This window comes from Phoxinus phoxinus (genome assembly GCF_949152265.1).
Source record: "Phoxinus phoxinus genome assembly, chromosome: 8".
Lineage (NCBI taxonomy): Eukaryota > Metazoa > Chordata > Actinopteri > Cypriniformes > Leuciscidae > Phoxinus > Phoxinus phoxinus.
The window spans coordinates 19,762,516-19,785,640 of NC_136883.1; positions in this window are offsets into that span (position 1 = coordinate 19,762,516).

Consider the following 23,125-nt stretch of genomic DNA (forward strand, 5'->3'; position numbering starts at 1 on the left):
TCTTCTTACCGGTCTAATATTGTGGCTCTATCTCTTTCAGATAAAGCCATCCCTAAATTGCACATAACAGCCACTTCACATTCCTTTTCCTGTTTGTGAAACGGTTCATGGCCAAAAAGTAATTCGGCTTGTCACACCAAATTGGTGTGGTTAAATATTCCATCATCATCTCTCACCGGACATCTTTGTATCCAAAGGACTGTGTGAACCAGGTCCAGGAAGTATGACCATATTAGCCCGGGTTCTGTCAACACTGCATTGCCTGCCTATTAAATATTGTATACATTTTAAAATATTGCTGATCACTTACAAAGCACTAAATGGTTTAGCTCTGCAGTACTTGAGCGAGCTCTTAACGCATTATAGTCCTTCACGTCTACTGCGATCTCTAAATTCCGTCCAGTTAATAATACCTAGAATATCAAAATCGACTGCTGGCGGTAGATCCTTTTCCTATTTAGCACCAAAACTTTGGAACAGTCTTCCTACCATTGTCCGAGAAGCAGACACACTCTGTCAGTTCAAATCTAGACTAAAAACACATCTCTTCAGCCTAGCATACACATAACACATTATAGACTTCTATAATTCAATGTTAGGCTGCATAGATTAGGTCAGCCGGAATTCCCATAAATCCTGATGTACTTGTTACATCATAAGAAAGATGGCGTCTACGCTAATATTAGACTCTCTGTTTATCCCGAGGTTCACCGCAGTCTGCCGGATCCAGGCCGTTTCCAGAACTGATGAAGGACCTTCGCCTAGACACGACGACAACGCAGTCCTGAAGTGTCAAGTCTCTCCCCTGTGAAGGCCTCCCTCCCTTCCCTTTATCTCTGTACAGATAAAACATTGTCAGGATAATTCCGGCTTACGTGGCTACGCGGAACGGAAGCGATACAAAATTCTGTATTATACATTTTTCAAGGCTTGTCCCTTGGAAACTAATTCATGGTTTGCGTTCTCGAGCCACCAGGCACTGTTTTGTGCAAATGAGTGTCCGGATCGCATTAAGGGTTTGTAGCAATACTGACTTTGAGTATAAATTGGGGAAATTAGCACTCAAATGGGAAATTAAATAATCATGGTTTTGATGAATATTATTTGCATACGCTCTAAAATGGTTCCCAAATATGGGCTTATACCGTTTTGACCATATGAATATGTATCAGGATTACTCCGGACAATATACATACAGAGAAAAGGAATGATCTTAATCAGTCGTACTTGGAAATACAACTTTTAAGCACTAATGCGTATACATATAATATTTACCTCAACACTTCGATCCGTCTAGCTCTTGGCAAGCAAAATTACATCCATATGGCCATTAATGGAGATAACTTGCCCTCCAAGAGATTAGATAGGGAATATTTAAACTATGCAATGTTTAAAAGTGTGGTAGAGCGTTTTTAAAAGGTAGCATAGAAAAATCTAATCTTCATTTGACTTCAGATTATGGATTCAATACACATGAACTCAGGCAAAGATTAAATGAAGTTTAATAAAGACACATTAAAGTACGTATACGATCAATCTTAACAATATGCATAAACAAACAAATGATTATAAAACGATTACGTAGCGTGTATATATAGTAACACGATATTAACCAAGAGATGGAGAGAGAGAGAGAGAGAGAGAGAGAGAGAGAGAGAGAGAGAGAGAGAGTGAGGTATGAGAGAGATGAGAGAGAGAGAGAGTACACAGTTTAAGGAATACTTTCAATAATCAAGAGACCGGAGGATCCTCAGACAATCTTCACTAGCTTTGTTTCAAAGACCAGATTTGGAATTAGCCTACTGTGTTTGTCGTTGAAAAGTCGTCTGGTGCTAGCGCTGTTTCTTTTGGAGCCTCGCGGGTTTCCGGGTTGCGTCACGTGGTTGGTTTTACGCAGAGTGGAGACGCTAAGCTTTCGCTCGTTAAAACGCTGGATCAAGGAAGTAGCTTTAAACTTGTATAAAAATAAAGACTTAGTCTTAGAAACGGAAAGTAAACGGAGAGCAAGGCTCTCTTGAAGCAAAGTTAAAGCTATGAGTTAGAGAGACTAGCCGTTTAGACTAGAACTCGAGACTAGAGTGGGAATGCTGGAATTTCAGCGCAGAAGATGAAGAAGAGAATGAACTGAGCTTCTTGGCTCGTCTCCAAAATATGAATGAAACCGGAGCACGCCCATTCTGAGTCTGGGAGCCAATCACGAGTGGGGATTCTGAGGCGCCAAGAATCCCTTTGTCTGTATGGCACGCCTATTCAGCGCGTGGGAAGAGGCCAGAGTTTATTCTGACATTATTCTACACATCGGTAAATGTTTAATAATGCATAATAGGGTGTTTCTCAAAACAGATTCGGATTAGTCTAATTTTCTGGTTCACAATCATACCAAATTTGCTAGACTTTAGACCAGGCTAAAGAGAACTATATTGAATTTTAGGTATTAAGCGTTTCTACTGGTTGTTTTAATCCGGTGAACGCGCATTCTACGTCAGATTCTGCATGCTTGTTAATCGCCGTTTCAAACAGAATGTTGCATTCTCACAAAACAACGTTTTTCTCACTTTTAGAATTCTGTGCGTGTGTTTCTGTTCTTCACCCCCCACCGCGTGTGTGTGCGTGTGGGACGAAGGGGCGCGCAGTTGGCCTGTTGACCTACAGGGGTGTAAACATATGTCTGTGTGTGTGTGCGTGCGGCTTATAACAATACATGAAGGGAACTTTCACTACGGGGAGTCCCTGAGAAAGAACCCAGACGCGGTGTGTGCGTCTTCACCTGACGATAAATTAAATTAAAACTCCGGGGTATCTCACCTTATCTTTCAGCGAATCAACTAAAAGCTTTCAGCACGCACTTAATGTCTCTGACAAAAAGGGAGAAGGCACTTTGGAATGCATTAAATCACAAAGTCTGTGTTTTGTCTAAGTTTTAGCAAAATGTCAAGAAACCTCTTAGCCATGCAATAAGTCAACAAAATAGAAACATGTATGCTTTATCTATCAACATCTGGCGATGGTGCTACAGGTTTTCTGTTAGAACGGTGTCGTGTTAGCGGCCCCTAACTAATGATCGCTGCGACAGAAGTGAATTAATCAAAACTAACTTTAGCTAGACAATAACTTTATTCTAAAGCTGATGTAAAGCCAAAACAATCTCTGTTACTTAATTTCCTTTTATCACTGTAAAGCTGCTTTGATACAATCTATATTGTTAAAAGGTGAATTTACTTGAATATAATAAGAGATCCCAAAAGCACACAGTAAATGTCGTTTAATGATACAGAAAATACAGGTACAGAACAAATGAGAGGATGTAACTTTATCCATATACAGTACTTGTATTGAATTTATTTATTTTGTCAAGCTAAATTAAAAGTTTATGTTAAAAACATAAGTTTAAAATTATATAAATACAGCACCATCAATATCTAAAACTATAAACACAGTTTAAATATTATTAAAAAATAAATAAATTATGAAACAATAAAATAAATGTATTCGACAAATATTAAATGATAAACAAAAACACTAGCTGTGTCCCAATGTGAAGGCTCCATCACTCGAAGGCCGCAGACTTCAAATTATGCAGCCTATGCGTCCTTTGAGTAGGCTAGCCTTCGTGGCCTTCATCGCGCCGAGGTGACGCAATCGGCCTACAAATGCGACCTCCAGGTGTGCAGCCTTTGAATTGGGACATCCTTCGTCGCGCCGCTGTGACGTTTCGTCGCGGCGCTGTGACGCAATCGGCCTTCAAATACGGCCAATCGGCCTTCAAATACGGCCTTCGGAGCATGCAGCCTTCACATTGGGACACAGCTACTGAGTGCTGGTCTGTCTTCTCACACACTGCTTGTTGTTGCTGTAACTTAGAGACACAGCTCATTACCTTTAATAAACAAACAAGTCTTAAAATCATTATGACATCAAAATGTTCTAGATTTGCTTCAGTAATCTGTATGCCTGATCTTCTTGTGAAAGATTCATCAGTGCGTGTTATTAGTCTTCGTGATTTCGTCACATCCTACTTTTTCTCTATGAAATAAATTTCACTCTATTGCACTAGGAAATATGTAACATTATAGAAGTCAAGATTCTATCACGTACATCAAAGCTACGGTGACCGGGAGGGGACATGTTAGGTTCACATATTGTCACGATACACACACCGGGAAGTCAGATCCAAGTGCAGTTATTTATTAGGTTAATCCATACTCACAACAGTCCAGGCAAAGATCAAAAATCCAACAAGGCAATCCAAGGTACAAGAAACGCCTCTGGTTACTTACGTAACCTATGTTCTCTGAATAGGGAACGAGACGCTGCGGATAGCGCAGTGGGATATTCTCTGAATGTGCCGATTGTCTGAAGCCTTATAGAATCACGCCAATTCATTGGCTGATGGCGTCCGCGCGACATGGCTCCGCTCCGACGCACTCACGTCGCGTCATCACATTCGCGCGCTCGCCATCTGCTCCTCAGATTTCTCTGCCGAAAAGAAACTGTCAGCAGCGCGAGGAGCTTGGCCGCTAACGCAGCGCCTCGTTCCCTATTCAGAGAACATAGGTTACGTAAGTAACCAGAGACGTTCTCTTTCATAGGTTCACTCAACGCTGCGGATAGCGCAGTGGGAACGGACTACCAAACTCGCCAAGCTAGAACGCTTTATATGACTGGTAAACAAAAGAGACAACGACCAAGATGAGTTCAATCAGAAAGAACCTGGGAACCCGGGGTCATGTCAAGATCCAAACTATAGAATCTTACAAAAGTGTGCGGAGAGGACCAGCCTGCCGCAACACAAATGTCCTCCAAAAGTGCTCCTCTAAAAAGAGCTTGAGAAGATGCCACACTTCTGGTGGAATGTGCTCTTATGCTAAGGGGTGAAGGTAAGCCACGCACCCCGTAAGCCAACGAGATAGCCTCTGTAACCCAGTGAGAAATCCTCTGCTTTGATGCAGCAAGCCCACGGCAGCTAGCACCGAAGCAAACCAAAAGCTGGTTAGATTTCCTCCAACCGCCTGAGCGGTCTACATAAATCTTGAGAGAACGAACTGGGCAGAGCAAGTTAAGCTTCCTATCTTCCTCAGAAGAAAATGGAGGAGGGTGGAAAGCGTTAAGGTTAACTACCTGTGAGCGGAAAGTTGTGGAGAGAACCTTGGGGACATACCCTGGTCTGGGCCTCAAGGAAACTTTGACCAGGCCAGGGGCAAAGTCCAAGCAAGACTCGCTAACAGACAGGGCTTGTAAGTCTCCCATCCGCTTTAATGAGGACAACGCTAGCAAAAGAGAAACCTTGAGAGTCAGGATCCTCTCCGGAGCTGACTTGATGCAGAGCCAGAAAAACAGCTCTTAACTCCAGGCAGTTTATGTGCCAAGAGAGAGCCTCTCCAGTCCAGACCCCACACGCTGGTCTGCCCTCGAAAACTGCTCCCCAGCCGGTGAGAGAGGCATCCGTCGTAACCCGGAGGGTCGAACCCCTGAGAGCTTTACCCACCACATGAAGGGTCTCATGTGGAGTAGGCCCAGCGGTAGTACGGAGGAGGCCGCGGCCATAAGACCCAGCATCCTGCGGCAGGTGCCCACAGACACATGATGGCCTAGTGAAAAACGAGCCAAGCATGTCGTCAGGCTGGAAATCCGTGCAGGGGCCAAGCGGGCCTGCATGAGAACGGAATCCATGTTCACCCCCAAGAAAACTTTGAGTTTGAGCCGGAGCAAGAACACTCTTCTCCGAGTTCAACCTCAAACCGAGAGACTGGATGTGACTCAGAACGATGTCTCTGTGGCGGGCCACTAGCTCCCTGGACTGGGCTAAAATAAGCCAATCGTCCAGGTAATTTAGAACACGGATGCCCTGGAGCCGCAATGGGGCCAGAGCTGCATCCATGCACTTCGTGAATGTCCTCGGGGCCAAAGAGAGGCCGAAGGGAAGGACCCTGTACTGGAACACCCTTTCTCCAACGGCGAACCTGAGGAACTACCTGTGTCGCCGAACAACCTGGATGTGAAAATAGGCATCCTTTAGGTCTATCATCACGAACCAATCCCCTGGTCGAATCTGAGATATGATCGCTTTCAGTGTCAACATCTTGAATTTCCCTTTGTAAAGGGCGAAGTTCAGTCGGCGGAGGTCCAGTATGGGACGCAAACCGCCGCCCTTCTTTGGGACCAGGAAATAACGGCTGTAAAAGCCCCTCTCGGATTCCTCTGGAGGGATCTCCTCTATTGCTCCTTTGAGAAGGAGGGAAGAGATTTCCTGCTGAAGTACAGAAGCCTGAGTGGCGCTGTCTACTACAGTTGGAAAGACCCCGTTGAAACAGGGGGGATTGCGGCAAAACTGAAGAGTGTAGCCGAACCGAATTGTGCGAAGAACCCAAGACGATACCCCTGGTAAGCGCTCCCATTCTGGAAGGAAATGAGATAGAGGAAGAGGAATGTTGTAATGCAGACGACATACCTGAGTGAGGGTGCCGTGTTGACGTTCCTGGGGTAAAGAGGTTGACTGTGCAGGAAGGCCCTTGGCGTCCTGGCACGTGATGGGAGGCATCGATGCTGGGGTCATGGTGACCCGGTCCGCCTGCTCCGGAGGAAAAAGGAAAGTGCCTCCGAGGGTGCGGCCGGCAGTTATAGAGAGTGTGCGGGGTGAGGGGAGAAAGCAGAAAGCGTCTCCTTCCTCCCGCACCGGACTGAGTCGATATGGTGAAATATGGCCTGCACTTCGAGACACTCTGAGTGGCGAAGGTGACAGGGCAAGGAAAGGAGAGCTGGGAGGTGGGCAGAAACGCTTGCGCGGTCTGACCCAACCCTGAGGAAGTAGAGGAGCTCTCCTTTTTCTGACCGGAAGGTCAGGAACGGCTCTGGGCCGCCGGAGCGGTCGGTTTGTCGGACCGCTTCAATTGGAGGCGTTTGTGAGGCCGTTGACGGGGAAACGGGCGACCGCGGGCTCCCCAAACCGTGGTAGGTGGGGGATGCCCCTGCTCGCTCCTTCTGGAAGAGAACTCCGGTCTATGAGAGGGACGTTCTCTGGGTCGCACCGGGGGTGGAGCAGAAGGTTCCCTAGCCCTCCTGGGCATGAACTGTCTGAACGCGGCCGACTGGGATTTGGAGGAGCGGAATTTCTCAACCACTGTGTTGACCGTAGTGTTGGGTCCGAGTCCACCTTTGTCGAGTCCGAGTCGAGTCCAAGTCCTTAACAACCGAGTACAAGTCCAAGTCCGAGTCCAAAAAGGGCCGAGTCGGACTTGAGTCCGAGTCCTTAACATCCGAGTCCGAGTCGAGTCCGGCCGAGTCCACAAAGATTTAAATTATTTGAAATTGACCTTTCACAAAGACCCGCCCCTCTTGGTTACTGTTGCTACGTCCGACAAGCCATTCCTCTCTCACTCCACATGTTCTCGGTCGGAGAAAAGAGGACACTGACAATGTGCCAACAGACAAGACAGAGCAGGGTACTTTTGGTATGAAATAAAGTCTCAGCTTTCAATTTTTGTATGATTTTATGAAATTCAAACAATAAATACTGTTTTGTGGTGCTTTAATGTGTAGGCCTCAGTTCAAGCAGCACGTGAACTGATAATCTCTTCTAGTTATAGCACAAACTAAACATAAATGAACATCAGAACTGCAAAAAGAAATCAATACACAGCATTTTTCAAGTTCAAGTCCACTGACTTTAATCTACTAACTGGTTTGGTTTGTCTGTCGAACAAAAATGGCGTGTATCTGCATTATAATTGGTCAGATCACCTGTCAATCAAATTCCGGCGAAAGGTCTCAACACTGAGCTCTTAAATTAATATTTTAAACCTTACAAAATGATTGCAATGTGTATTTACAGTTTGTTTATTGTACATTACCTATTGTACATATTTTAGAATCTGCAAGGTAATGCTTAATAATGCAACACGATAAGAGTCAGGGGCAAGACTTTTGAGCAAGATGATGTTTACATTTTTCTTATTTTGTTTTACATGCTAATATCTTATTTATCCTCTGAAGGGTTGGACTAAATTAATGAATGCATTTTTAAACAAATAAGAACAATTTACACCAATGATCCAGTTCAAAAGTTTACAACCCTTGGCTCTTAACGGATGCTTCCTTCTTGTGCATCACTAAATGTTTGCAGGGTTTGTAATAGTTGTGTATGAGTCCCTCAGTTGTCACCAGTGTGGAAATATGGATCTTACAATCATAGTCACTGCTAGTAAGGAGTCAAATATGCAGAAGATGCTGGAAAAGCAAAGAATGTGCAGGAGCTGGAGGATTTTTCCTCATGAACAACCATTAAAAAAAAAAAAAAAGTTGTGGATCATTCAGGTAATGACACAATATTAATATGTAATATGTAATCTGTCTTTATTTTGTGTTTGTATTTTATTTAGGCTATTAAACATCTGTTGTGTGAAAAAGATTTTTCAGGGCAGTAGGCTACTAAATAGAAACAATGTGTGTATGATCCGTCTTATTAAAACAATTATAAAAATAACATTTAGGAGATTCTGCAAGGTGTAAACTTATGACTAAAGTGAAAATGTAAAAAAAATTACAACATTATTAGACGCCAAAATGTTGCTATGGTTATCAAGTTTCTTATGTTGCTATGTGTCAAATCATCGCAATTTCGTGACTCAAACGACACAAATTAAGTGGATTAAATCCCACATTTAAATGCAGTTATCACTCTTTATAATTTACAGTGTGAACGTACAGTAACCAGTGGTCCTCTAGAAGTGTGAAAAAAAAAACTATTTAGATTGTCAATAGCGCTCCCTTTAAGCCATCACTTACCGCGTTCTGCACTCTCCCTAAAACTCTCGTCATAAACACTGACTGAAGTTGTCCGCACTGCACAGTGAATATCTTATATTGCGTCTAGAGAGACTTTGTCTTTTATGAGGGGATTTGCAAAAGGATAAAGCTCGTGCTGATTCTGAACATACATTTTGAGCGAATTCTTCGCATGCTGACTCTAAAACGCCTCTGATTTGCCACTGTGTTTATGCACTTAACTGTGATTGGCTACAATATGCTCAACGCTGAAACAACGTCGTTTCGTTTCGTTTTTGAATAATATTGTGTCATCCAGTGCCCGGACTCGACTGGACTCGGACATTTTTCCGAGTCTAAAATGTCTCGAGTCCGTGTCAAGTCCGAGTACAAATTCATCCGAGTGCGTGACAAGTCCGAGTTCATTCAAAATTGGACTCGAGACCGGACTCGAGTCCGAGTCCGAATTCGAGTACCCCAACTCTAGTTGACCGCCTCACCAAACAAACCCGTCGGAGAGATGAGGGCGTCCAAGAGGAAAACCTTCTCTTTGTCACGTATTTCCGTGAGATTAAGCCACAAGTTGCGCTCTACCGCAACGGAGCCAGCCATAGAGCGACCTAAAGCATGTGCGGTATGCTTGGTGGCTCTTAAGGCTAGATCAGTAGCCTTACGAAGCTCCTTGACCGCTTCAGGGGTCACGCCGTCGCCCTCGTCCATCTCTTTCAGGACGTCCACCTGGTAGGCCTGGAGAATGGCCATAGTGTGCAGGGTCATGCCTGCCTGCCCAGCCGCCATATAGGATTTCCCAATGAGAGAGGAAGTAGTCATACATGCTTTAAAAGGGAGTAGGGGGCGCGACTTCCAGGACGGCGCAGACGACGGAGCAAGATGGTCGGCTAAAGTCTCCTCAATCGCCGGAATAGCCCTGTTCCACAGAACCTACTAGGTTGGTGAAATCAGCAGCTGCCGCATTAGTGAGGCGCGAAGAGAAAGGCTGCTTCCAGGATCTGGAGATCTCATGATGCAGATCACTGAAAAATGGCAGCTTCCTCCGTTGAGGCCTAGAATTAGGGCCACTGAGTAGCCTCTCGTCGAGTTTCGAAGATTGAGACTCAATAGTGAGCTTCTCCGTAGCGCGCGAAAGCACGTCAACGAGCTCCGCGTAGGCCGCGCTTCCTGGCCGCTCGGCGGGATAACCTCGTCGGCGAGAGTAGGCCCGAAATCCTCTGAGTCGGAAGCCTCGGTAAAAAGTATATCCTCCAGCCCGAAAGAAACCGCGTCGCGTGCTCCCGGGCTGGGGCGCAAATAATCATGTGAAAATTCGACTGGCATGCCTCGTGCGTGCCGAGGGGAGGGAGGGAGATAAAGAGCGGGGCTCGTTTGCTCGAACTCCACGTCCTCAAGCTCTACATCCGAACCCCAAGCCGCGGATCCTCGAGAGGCCTTGGGAGCGCGGCAGGGGGAGACGAATGATTCTCTCTCAAAGACCGCGAGCCGCGATTTGAGGGTTTTGAGCAACAAATTTTCACAGAATTTGCATTTAGACGAACCTATAACTGCCTCACGCGCATGTGAAAAAGCCAAACATTTAACGCACTTACTGTGTGGGTCGTCGTTTGCGATGTAACGAGCACATGGCGGAGTACAGCGTCTGCAATCCATGGCAGCTTCACCGTAAGGAGAAACAGAGTTCCGCTTGAACAGTCGCAGAACCGCCGAGAATAATCCTTTATAATAGCTTTAGCTTTCAGAAAAATCACGAGCGAAGGGCAAACGTGATCGCTTCGTTCTGAAGTTAGAGAAATCTGAGGAGCAGATGGCGCGCGTGCGAATGTGATGACGCGACGTGAGTGCGTCGGGGTGGAGCCATGTCGCGCGGACGCCATCAGCCAATGAATTGGCGTGATTCTATAAGGCTTCAGACAATCGGCACATTCAGAGAATATCCCACTGCGCTATCCGCAGCGTTGAGTGAACCTATGAAAGAGAACAAACCAGACCTGGACAAACACAGACATCAAGTGTGGTGACATATAACAAGGACACCGTGACAGACACTAAACAGGCAGGGTATTTAAACACAGAAACTAACGATCATGATGGGGAACAGCTGGGTGCAATGAACAGTGATGAGAGCAGACAAGGATTGTGGGGAATGCAGTTCCTAATGTGACAGACACCGTGGGGGAAGAGGACCTCTAGTGGACACAAGGGAACATGAACCAGACACTGTGACACATATGGTGCTTTTGCTTTTCCACTGCGTAGTTCAACTTGGCTAGCTTTACTTTGGCACGGCTTGCTTTTTCCAGTCTGCAGTTTAATACCGCTTCAATGTGGGTGGGATTATAGACTGATTGTTATAGTTGCGTGACATCATCGCAAACTGGACACAAATAAACACAAGAAGCAATGGAGCATATCGATTCTCGACATGTGGATGTTTTTCACTGCAAGACGAAGAAGGTTGGCTGGGTCCCAATTCGCCTACTTATACTACGACCTAAAAGTATGCACTCTTTTTGTGAAGAAAAAGTATATACTTTTGAGTGTGTAGCAAAAAAGTAGGCAAGCTTTGAGACATACTACTTCGTCATCTTTAACGGACAGATCTGTCGCATGCATCCTGTCACTGTAAACTGCCCTGTCAATCATCTTGTCACAGTTAAAATCCTCCATTCAATCTCATTTAATTTCCTACCGTTTCGGAGAGAAATGTAGTAGCACGTTCATCTGCCAGTCGCGGGTCTTTCATGCGGAGACTCTCCTCATGTGTTTGGAATTTGAATATAATGATGCATTTAAAAGTTAATGGCTAAACGTGTCTTTACAAAAGTTCAAAAGCTGCTGCAGATGCAAAATAATGTGGGCAACATTGAATAAATACATTTTCGTCAGGTTAGATACTGATAATTAATCACTCAAACCCCTTTATCTAAACCTCTCTACATAACGCCGGCCTCCATGTCTGTAGTTTTTTTTAACACTTTTCACTCGTGTTTGTAGTTCTAACCGAATCCTCGTCCAACGCGCGATGGGTTATGGGCAATATTAGCCGTTAAAGTGTGCATCGATCTGCACTTCGGATTCTGCCTGGAAATAGTAGACCAGGTATCTTTGGAACACTTATTTCAACATACCGTACTACGATTTGGGACGTACTAATTCTACTTTCGAATACTATTTAGGACGGATAGTATGCGAATTGGGAAGTTTCTAGAGGGTATGGTGTCTGGTGTCGCAAATCCAATGACGCTGGTAGAGACGATTCTCTCTGACCCATCAGTGTTTTACACGTCACACTTTAGTATCGGTACGGCTCACTTGGATCCTCAACCGGCGTGGTACTAATTAAGCGAACCGTACCAAGCTGCACCATGCAATGGAAAAGCGCCATTAGTTATGTCAGGGCCACGAGATATTAATTTCAACTCCACAAAATAATTTTGTCGAGTTAACGACATCCTTATATCGTGACCTCGAGATCCTATGTTGAGAGAACAAAATTTTTCTCATGACCATGAGTTAAATGCGTAAACAACCTGTGCAACCATAATAATAAATAAATAAAGACATGATCAGTGAATGGATTTAAGAGGCTGTGAGATGGGATAGATAAAAAAAATTTGGCCCATATTATTTTATGTTACAATTATTTCATAATTTATTGATAATAAACTTAATTCGAATGTTGTCTAAAAAGGCAACATTACGTGCAATATAATAGGCTATAATATAGGTTAATATAATAATTTCTTAATCCCGCCCTTATTTTGTCATTCTTAATTCAAAATCAATATTATTATAGGCCTATCCATTTCTGATAATTCCAGGTTGCTATGGTCACACAGGTTGTTTGCGCATTTAACTTGAGATATAAAATAATAATAATAATACATTTTATTTATTTGGCGCCTTTCTGGGCACTCAAGGTCGCCTTACAAGAAGGTACATTAAAACGAATTAAAAACTAACTATGTTAAAACTAGGATAAAACATGTATACATCATACATCAGTTAAATACATACATCAGTTAAAATAATAATAATACATTTTATTTAAATATAAAATATATAAAAAATATATCGTTCCCTCAACATAGGATCTGGAGGCCACAACATAAGGATGCATTTATGCGACAAAACTTGTGGCCACAACTTATTATATCCTTTCCCACAAGTTAATGCGTCATGGCCACAACAAAACTAAGTGAACCGAACATGTCCCCTCCCGATGACCGTACAAAGCAAATCATAACAAACAGTCATTGAAACTATGTTAAATCAACATTCCGTTGTCAACGTTAAGTCATTGAATCAACGTCGAACTCTGATGTTGATTCTACATAATTTTGCACCCTTTTTTAATATTGAAACAACATTGAAATCCCGTCCATAGATCAACGTAATTTCAATGGTATTTCAATTATCAGAAATATTGAAACAATGTTAAAATTTCAACTGAACTAAGGATCAACGTGATTTCAATTGAATTTCAATCGTTATTAAGCCATAGAAAATGATTGCTAGGCATACGAAAATAATGCCCTAAATTAAATAGCCTATAGGCCTAATGAATATCCTGCTTTATCTACAACCAGGATGTTAAAAAGTGATGAAACATTTGAAAGCTGCCTAAAGCCTAGGCCCTAGCCTAAAACACTGACCACACCACAACATTTAAGGTAAAAACAAATTCATTTTATTAGCCTTATTTCATTATTTGTCCTCTTTAGCCAATTTACAGTTCATGGTCCTCTGACGTCTGAATGGTGCTGTGCTGCAGTCGTCCAGTCCCTCCTGCTCGGTCTTGCGCAGCACAGCCACTTTTGCACAGCTAACGTTAGTAAATTGGCGCCGGCCGGGGGCTGTCCCCATCTGCCGTAAGAGCGTCTAAAACAGAAAATACAAGCACAATGCAAAAAAATTTGCCTTTAGTTAAACAGAGAACACCCACATATTTGCACACTTGGAAACAAATTCAGTAGCATAGGCCTACGCTCTCAGAAAAAGTGCATGTCAGATAAGGCCAATGAAATGTATAACCAGCGGCAAAGCTTTAAAGCACGAGCAAATAATAAACGTTTGTGATTGCGAATAAGTGCAGTGTTCTGTGAGTGTAACTGTACCGCTGCGTTAACGTGTGATGTGAATGTACGTTACGTAGAGTGTGTTAGGACGGAGGCGACAGAACTGAATGTGCGCGCTGTAACACGATATTTCTTCAAAAGTAGATTGTGGAGACATTTTAATCAAATCTATTTCAATGTCTGCAGCACTGCGTCATGTTAACGAGTAAATAACCATGTTAACGAGTAGCCTAACAGTATTTGATTTGTTACAATATCGAACATTAAGCAAGCTTACCTGATCGTATCGGTCCGGGTCCAGAAATGAGCGCTGTCCAGAGCAGTACGTTGGTCTACTATCCGTTGATCTCCCGGTCATCCACAAATCGATGGATTTTCAATCATATTTCCCAGTCAACGATATGTCGATGACTTTTCAATCACATGTCGTTTCCCGGTCAACTCTAAATCAACGACTTTTCAACACATTGGCAATCGCCCGGTAAACCAAATATCAATGCTTAATCAATCATAAAGATAACTATAGCCTAGATCAATGTTGTTCCAATGTTGTTGCCATCAACATAAAATAACGTCAGGTTTCATCGATATATTAATGGTGATTCAACATTTATTTTGCATTGAAATTTCAATATCAACCATAATGATGATTCAGATGCTAAATCAATATTTATTCAATGTTGGCTTGCTGTCTGTTAATGCAAGACTTACTTCTTAGATGATTTTTAAGCTGTTGAGCTGCTCCCCTCAGTTCGTTCACAACATATGGGAACTCTTCCTCAATCTCCTGAAAGTCATTAATGACAGGGTGAAAAGGCTGCAGGTGGTCAGAGCAGAAACTGTGGCCAACTGCCTTGCACCAAAGAGGAAGCTGATCTCTGCAGAAACACAAAACTTCTTAAAATGGTGAGTATGAGGCTGGTTGTTTAAAACAATGGAGTTTCACAGCAAAGATTGTCTGACTGACTGACCATCTGATCAATACTGCACACAAAACTGTGAAAACATCTGTAATCTAATTCTGAGCATTTTTGAGTGTGAAACTCATGTAATTGACACTGTTCTCACGCTCTCCCACCACACGTCTGTTTTCTCATGCAGTGAAAAACATTGCAGAGTACAGAGGACACTGACAACGTGGCGACAGACAAGAGGTTCCTTTTGATATGAAACAAAAGCAGCTTTTCCACCGTCGAGCCGAACAGTTCTAAGAACGGTAAGGAATGCTTCCAGTTATGTTTCCACGACATGGCGTGATTACAAACCGTTCTCGGGTAGAATACGTGTAGTGACGTCGCCACAGGGTAGGGTGACCACCTGTCCCGTAATTTGAAGCTTTGTCCCGCGTCCCGCAAGTCATAAGCAGTGTCCCGCATTTTAATTTTGTCTGCATTTTATTTAATCGTCTTTTAAATGACAATTCTACAATAAAAAAAATTGTTAATAAGAAAACAAGGGGGGGGGCCTTAAAACGTGTTTAAGAAAAAATATACATGGTTAAAACCAGTTACAGGTGACCATAAAAGAGGAGATTGCAGTGTATATATTTATCGTATAGGTCAGGCGACTGTACTACTAAACTAGCCCCAGTCATTTTCCCCGATTCAGAAATAGCAAAGAAGCTGGCTTGTGGAAGAACGAAGAGTGCATCCATCGTTACAGGTGTGCTTGCACCAGCATCTTTAGAAACATGCTTGAAACAGTTAAATATGCCAATGATTGCAGATAGACCGGATTCTCTTCCACATTTCTCAATTGCGTCTGATGCATCAAACCATGGAACAACCAAGTTATTCCCGTTAGCATTAAGATATTACACACCCGACCTAGGAGTGTAGAACAAACTGTTGGACTTTTATGATGATTGCAACGAAAACTCTGATGCGATTTTCAACCAGGTCGTTTCAAGGCTGGAGGAGAGAAACCTGGGGTTAGAACGAATCTCTGCATACTCGGCTGATAACGCCAGTGTCAATTATGGTGTGCATAACTCGGTGTATAAAAAAACTGACAGACAAGAATGCATCAATTATCAAGGCCAACTGCGTGGCCCATATTCTGCACAACTGTGGGAGGCATGCAGGCGATAAGCTGAGAATTGACATTGAGAACATAGTCACAAAAGTTTGCAACCACTTTTCGTCTTCACTAAACGTGTGCAAGAATTAAAGGAAGTATTTGAGTTTGTGGACGAGGAGTACATGGCTCTTTACAAGAATGTGCCGACACGGTGGCTAAGCTTGTGGCCTGCTGTCAAACGTCTGCACAACGTATTTTTTATCTCTTGGAGAAGAGCGCTGTCCATCAGCACTTTGGAAATTGCTCGCAAATTGTGAGGATGGAGAAGATGTGCCCTGTGAACTCCAGGCATACTTGTTGTTTTTGCAAAATAGCCTCAAAATTTTTTCCGACGCAGTGCTTAAAGTTGAGGGAGACGAGACAACTGTGTGTGAACTTTTCGAGTTGATGACCAATCTCAAATTGAAACTAGCGCAAAGGGAAAAGGATCGATTCTTTGGATTCGAGACCAGCACTCTTCTGCAACAGTTTCCCACCGCACAGGTTGCTGTTATAGAGCAGGACTTTCTTATGTTCTATCAAAGAGCGCTTGCTTACCTACACAAGTGGTTTGATTTCACTGATGGTCGAGTGCATCCATAGGCGGAGTTTGACAGTCGAGCCAGGGGGGGCAAAAACAAAAACAAAAATCATTGTAGCAGCTGGGACCTGCATGGCCTATCAATTGGGGAACTCAGCACTAGCACATATGGACAAAACAAACATGCTAAATAAACACATATTTATTTATATATTTCACATTTTGTTGTATTTCATGAAACCTTTAAAACATTTTGAGACACGGGAAAAATGAACAGTCACACAATAATACTCTCCACTTTTGAAACGCAATGTGGCAATGAGAACGATTTAAAAAAAAAATTTTTTTTGCATTTTGTTTTAGCCTACTTCATGAAACATTTAAAACATTTTGAGACGCAGGTCAAATTAACAGTCACACAATAATACTCACCACATTTGAAACATATTGAACAGCATATTGAAAGCAGTGTGTTGAGTTTCGCCAGCTTAAGCAGTTATTTGGCAGAGAAATAAAACTTACAGACCTAGACATTGTCCAGACTAGTGCAACAGTAATTTTCGTTTTTTTGCGTCCTGCATATGCGTCGATAAGGGTCTCAGGTGAGAGCTTGGCCGTAATGTCGCTTTCGATGTGAAGGATCGCAATAGAAGAAAACCTGGCTGCTCCCATCGTCAACCGCAGCCAGTTCCTTATCCTCCTCATCGCAGAGAAGCTTCTCTCAGAGGTACAGTAGATGATCCAATCGGCAGAGTGAGCGATAACTGTAAAAGTTTATAGAGATTTGGGTAGGTTGTTTTTTTTACAGCTTTTTTAAGATGCTCAATTGAAATTGGTGCGTTAGCAGAGGCTTTGACAAGCTTCATCTCGGCTGCAACAAGAAGGGGGTTAACTTTTAGTGCCTGAGGAGTGTATTTTTGTAATAGTGTATCAATTCCATTTTCATGTCAAAACTGCGGCACACGCGCGTGCAAGCTGCATGGACTCTCCGGAGAACCTCCTTTCCAGCTCATTGATGAGAGTGTCCAGCACGGGGAAATATACTTTCTGCTGATAGCCAGAACTCTCTGCTGTTTCTTCGTGGGTTGTTTCCCTTTGCCCTAAAGTACTGGTAATCAAGAAACCATCAAGGGAGGTGGGCGGATTTGAAACACGTTTCATTTTGGGTGCGGCGGGGCCTGCGGAGACGTGAATCTGACGATCAGTGTTTTCTTCGGGCACGGCAATGTTGTTGTCCAGGCAGAACTGTTTGACTGACTTCCACACATCGCTCCATGAGTCTGCCTGCCTTTTAGACACGAAGTGTGCTTTCAGGCTGTCAGTAAGGGCTGCAGCTTCGGACAGTGTGCAGTTGGATGACTGTAGTGCCTTGTGCGTAACGTGGATCACACGCAGTAGCTCCTCAAACACAACAAGGCTTGTAATGAATTAAATTTTCGACATGAAGTCATGGATACCACTGGCTTGCGCTGACCACTTCTCTCCCTCTTCACTAATTTCTCTCAAACACTCCGTAATTGCAGAGTAGTGACACACATCTCCACTTGCATGCCCATCTCGTGTCACTGGGCTGAACTACTTCAGTTACTTTCACATTCAAGGGCTTTTGGAGTTCAATAAATCTCTGGTGGTTTGACGGTTCCAAAAACAGTGAATACACATTGTCAATAATGCTCAGGAGTGATTTCACACATCAGTTCACGGAACAGCACTCCACAAGCACTAAATTTAATTTGTGCGCTAAGCAGTGTACTGTATGTAGACTGCGTATGGGTGAGTCTCTTTGATGCGCTGCTGCACACCAGACACATGACCTGACATGACAGACGCACCATCATAACTCTGTACCATAATTGGGATGTTTTTAACACCACACATATCAAGCTCTTCGTAGATGGCCTCCACAATCCCAGCCGCGTTGCGAGATGCAGAACAGTCCAAGAAACACAAAAAACGCTCCTTGATTTCCAATTCCTCGGCATATCGTATGCACACTGACAGCTGCTCAGTTTTGGAGGACCTGGCCTCGTCCGCAATTATGGAGAAAAATCCAGTTTCCTGCACCTTTTCAGCAATGTTGTTGTAAAGCGTGTGTGCACAGATGTCAATTATTTCGTTTTGAAAATCTGGGCTTGTGGCATTAAAATAATTCGATTGAATGTTTTCAAAATCAGCATCATATTTCGATAAAAAACGGCAAATCTCGAGGAAATTGCCACGCGATTCTGACTCTTCTCCCTCCTTGTGTCCACGAAAGGGCAATACAAGTTTAGACAGTAGCCTTACAACATCAACTACTTTGCATATATAACCTCTGATCTTTTCTACTGTAGTTTTATGGCTTTTAGAAAGTTTAGCTGCAATAGATCCATTTGAGGATGAGCTGGCTGCTTGGAAGTTATTCCACTTAATCATACAGTTCAGATGGGCCTGGCTTTTCCCATGTTTCTCTAGTTTACTGCTCAGTTTTTTCCAGTCACTCATGCCCTTTCTAAGGCCACATTTACACATAGCCGGGTATTTAGAGAAACGAATATTTCCCCCCCTCCGTTTTCAATAATAACATCGTGCACACAACCCGCATAAATACGCCGTCGAGCGCCATCATAACTATGCCAAACCTATGGGCGGCAGTGTAGGGAGAAGGATAAAGCCATGCAAGCCAATCAGAATCCTCAGAATCGACAAGAGAGAACCTAAAACCCCGTTTCTGCCAGTTGACACGGCAACATATAGCCGGCGTTTTCAGAAATCTCCACTTTGGCCGGAGTTTTTAGAAATAATCGTTTTCTGGGATAAAAACGGCGTTTTCGTGTAAATGACAGGCCAAAACGCAGGGAAATATCTGCGTTTTCCCATCGTGTAAACGGGGCCTAAATGTGTCCTCAATGCAGCTTTCAGTCTGTAAATGGCGACAAGCAAAACAGTAGACTGAATAATTTCTTACGAAATACTCAAGCCAAGGGTAATTCTTGTAGAAGTAAGTGGAAAACGATCGTTTTCTACTTCCAAAATATTTTGAGGGGAATTGGGGCAGAGCAGGTTGCTTGGGACAGGCGTGTTTTTCTCCAAGATCATCTTTGTTGGTGTTACCTGCAGCTAGCCCATCTGTGGCCGTGGAGTGAACGTCAGGACTGCTAACGGTTGCTGCTGCTGATCCAGAGCTGCTCGGAGTCATCATCGGTTACTGTTGTTTGTGTTGTATCCTTAGATCCCGATGACTGACTATTTGTGTCATTTGGAGCTCGACGTTTTAAAAATCTCCTTATGTCCATATTTTGGTGTAACGAGTCCGACCAGGTAACTACAACGCTATTACATGCTAGCTAAGAATCGCTGAACTTACTTCACTTGCCTGTCACTTGTCACATGACCCAGAGCTGATTTTTTTTTTTACTAAAGCAGTATATGAAATCAGATGTATTACCTACCACCATTTAGTTGTTTTGTGTTATTTAAAATATTTATATATCTTTTTTTTAAACAATGCAATTTTTAAAAAAAATGCAATTACCCGTTTCAGTCACCAGGGGGGGGGGGGGCAATGCTCCCCCTGCCAACCCCCCTCTTGGATGTTGTGACAGTCCAGTCATATAGTGACAATAAAGAATATAACGCAATATTTTTGAAGGTCTGTACCATCCATCTGACAGCAAGCCACCATCTGGTTGCAATTTTCATATTGTTTGAATTCTTCAGAACTAACTCATTAATTTTGATGGTGTAAGTGAATGTGCTAATATGGGTAGCGTGATGGCCAGGGTTGCTAACTTTGATTTTTAGGTTAGAGGGAGACTTTCTTGATGGCTAAAAATATCACACACGTGTATATGACACTAGTATTCTCTTTAAATGGTTTAAATTGCAACTTTCAAGGCCCAACGGTAAAGACATAATAGTCCATGTGACGACAGTGGTTCAATCAAAATGTTATGAAGCGACGAGAATACATTTTGTGTGCAAAAAACCCCCAAAATAACGACTTTATTCAACAATTTCTTCTAATCTGTGTCAGTCTCCTACACTGCTGATGTAGTAAATACACTGCAGCGCTTCCAGGTTCCACGTCAGAACTCCACCTCATTATTGGCTAGCTCCTTCGTCAGAATCACACACAGGCGCCGTGGTGCTCACGGGAACAGCATCAGCCAATGGTGAGCCGGCCTTCTGCTGTAGAACCTGGAACCGCTGCAGTGTATTTACTACTTACCTTAACTCTCCCCGCCAGCGTTTTTCAATAAAGTTGCCAGCCAGTGTTTTTAATCATTTTCACAAAACTTGAATGGTCTCTAGAATATTTTGTTGTATGCATTTCTGAATAAAATATTTATTAAAAGAAAGAGTCTCTGCTTTTAAACAAACCAAACCATTTTAGCGTCTTTTGCACATTTACTGTAACTTCAGGGCATCCCAGGCTTCTCAATCTGCTCCTGTAGTTTGCAAGTTTATACTTTAAACTCATCTTCCATCCACTGTAGCCGCTGAAAGGAACCTTGCTATTTTAGGCATGGATGTTTGGCTACCAACGCTTCTGCCACAGCACTGAACTCGGTGTCAGATGGATATGACTTGTAGTTAATTATTTCCTCTGCCAAAGCATCTAGGATACCTGATTTGAGTTTGGGGACAAGAATGCAAAATTTGCCATCAGTCCTGAATTCTGAGTTGCCCTGATCCAGTTTCAATTGCACATCATAAGGGAAACGAGTATCGGCTTTTTTACCGATAAAAAAGTATCGGCATTTTTTGCGGCTGCTGCGTTCGCCGATAGTTTTTTCTCGGCATTATTTACAGACAGGCGTCCACAGGCAGCTCTGTGTTGCTGGAGACGCTGGGCCCGGGTCTGCTCGTTGTACCAGTCACATGACAGGCAGACCCCAAATGGTTTAAACTTTAAACTATTAAAACATTACACATTAAAACAGATAAGAGGAATAAAATGGACCAAAATGATTAAGACACCATGTAAACCCATTAAAACTCTAATATAAATAAAATAAAATTTAAGCTAATTTAAGTTCTCATGTTTGAGTTTCTAAAGTGTTCATGAATATGATCAATGATGCTGCTTCTTTTCCTCTACGCTGTTCAAGCTGAACGAATAACGACAATCTGTTGTAGTTGGATCGTGTAACTGTGCCACAGGGATCATTTGTCAATGTCAGTTTAAGGCATCAGGAGTCATAGCGTAAAACGGTCAGGACGGGATTCTCCCGCTCATAAGTTCAACATCAATAATCAATCACGAGTGTGTAATGGTCTGTGATGATGGATAAATGAGAGCAGCCTGTGCATGTAATGATATCATCAGAATGATTTAATCCAACTGTTAGGCCCCTGATCACGTGTGCAAAATCAAATAAAACTTAAAACTGATTTTGGATCATGCTTGAAATGCAACTATTTCATGAGATTAATTGCATTTTATATTGGACACTCAAACTATATTTTTCCATTTTTGGAAGGTGTTCTGTGTGTGTTTTTTAGCATGCTGTATCATCCTTGGGTGAACATTTTAAGAATGATCTTAATATCAATCAATTGGTGGTGGTTGAGGAGATTCCCCCCCTTCTATGTAAAGCGTTTTGAGTACCCAGAAAAGTGCTATATAATGTAACAAATTATTATTATTATTATTAATCATCATGCATGTCTGTAAAACTGTCATTGCAGGATGAGTTTGATGCTGAAGTGTATAGTAGTACTCTTGTTTATGGGGTTATTCAAATAATATATCCATATTCTTTCCTTGGCAAACACCACTAACAAATATTTTGTGTATTAGAAGCCAGTAGATGGTGCCATTGAGCTATTTTGCTGTGGTGATGAGCATCTTTCTATTTATTCCAAGGACAGAAATACCAAATTGGGAAGGATGATGCAAAGTGAATATACAATGTATCAAACAAAGCACCTTCTTAATGAATAAAAGTACATGTGCAAGGTGAAGATGATTTTTTTGTCTTTCTTCGTGCAAACAAATATAGATACAACAACAAACCTGTGATAATGCTTATATACTGTAGGCCTCACTCATGCTGGACAAGACTGAGGACAGAAGCAATAGTGAGCACAGTTTATATATGGAGTGACGGATGGTCTGAAAATGTGATATGGGATTCAAGATTTTTTTTTTATATCAGAGAACATTAAGTCACTGATCTGATCTTAAAGTCAGCAGGTTCATGCGACTGCCTTCACGCTCTTAGGAGATAAAACACAACCTGTATCCACAAGAAAAGATAGAAAATGCTTGTTTCACTGTTAAAATTTAGTAAGAAGTCCATTATCAGCCAGAGATGAGCGTATCAAAGTAATGTCTATATGTATTACAATATTAGGATTATTTTTGAAAGTTTTGCATGTCAATCAAAAGTCGCCATCATCTGAAACCTTTGCAATTGTCTGTGTCGCCTGAAAACATTGGAAAGGCTGGATCCGGGTACACAGAAATTTCATCATATTATATTAGCTGCTTCTCTAGTGCCTAATAAAGAATCATACGATGCATAGGCCTATAAAATGCATAAGCTGTTTCACGGAAATACTTAGGAAGTAAAATGGGTCGCAAATGCCTTTTCGTGGTAACTTTAAGTTGAAACTTTCTGATTATGGAGTTTGAAGCATGGAGAATGGACATATAGGCTATAGTTCAATGCTTGAATTTTGTTCT